Here is a 221-nt window from a genome sequence, read left to right as displayed (position 1 = left end):
ACTTATGCCTGCGAAAGCCTTATTACTCGATTTATATGGATATATAATCTTCTAAATAATTTTCAATTAAATTAGTTTTTAATATTTGGATGAAAAAGATCATTATTTTTTTCTTGCATTGGGAAACGTGAAGCGAAAGCCATCTATTGACAAAAACAAATCCATTCATAGTCACTCATGCTTTTAAAAACTTTGTTACTCCTTTAAACGGTTTATAATCT

This window comes from Theobroma umbraticum, unplaced genomic scaffold, assembly GCF_002168275.2.
Source record: "Theobroma umbraticum cultivar Fairchild unplaced genomic scaffold, ASM216827v3 scaffold_7.0, whole genome shotgun sequence".
Lineage (NCBI taxonomy): Eukaryota > Viridiplantae > Streptophyta > Magnoliopsida > Malvales > Malvaceae > Theobroma > Theobroma umbraticum.
The sequence above is the reverse complement of the archived record's forward strand: the minus strand, read 5'-3'. Positions refer to the sequence as shown.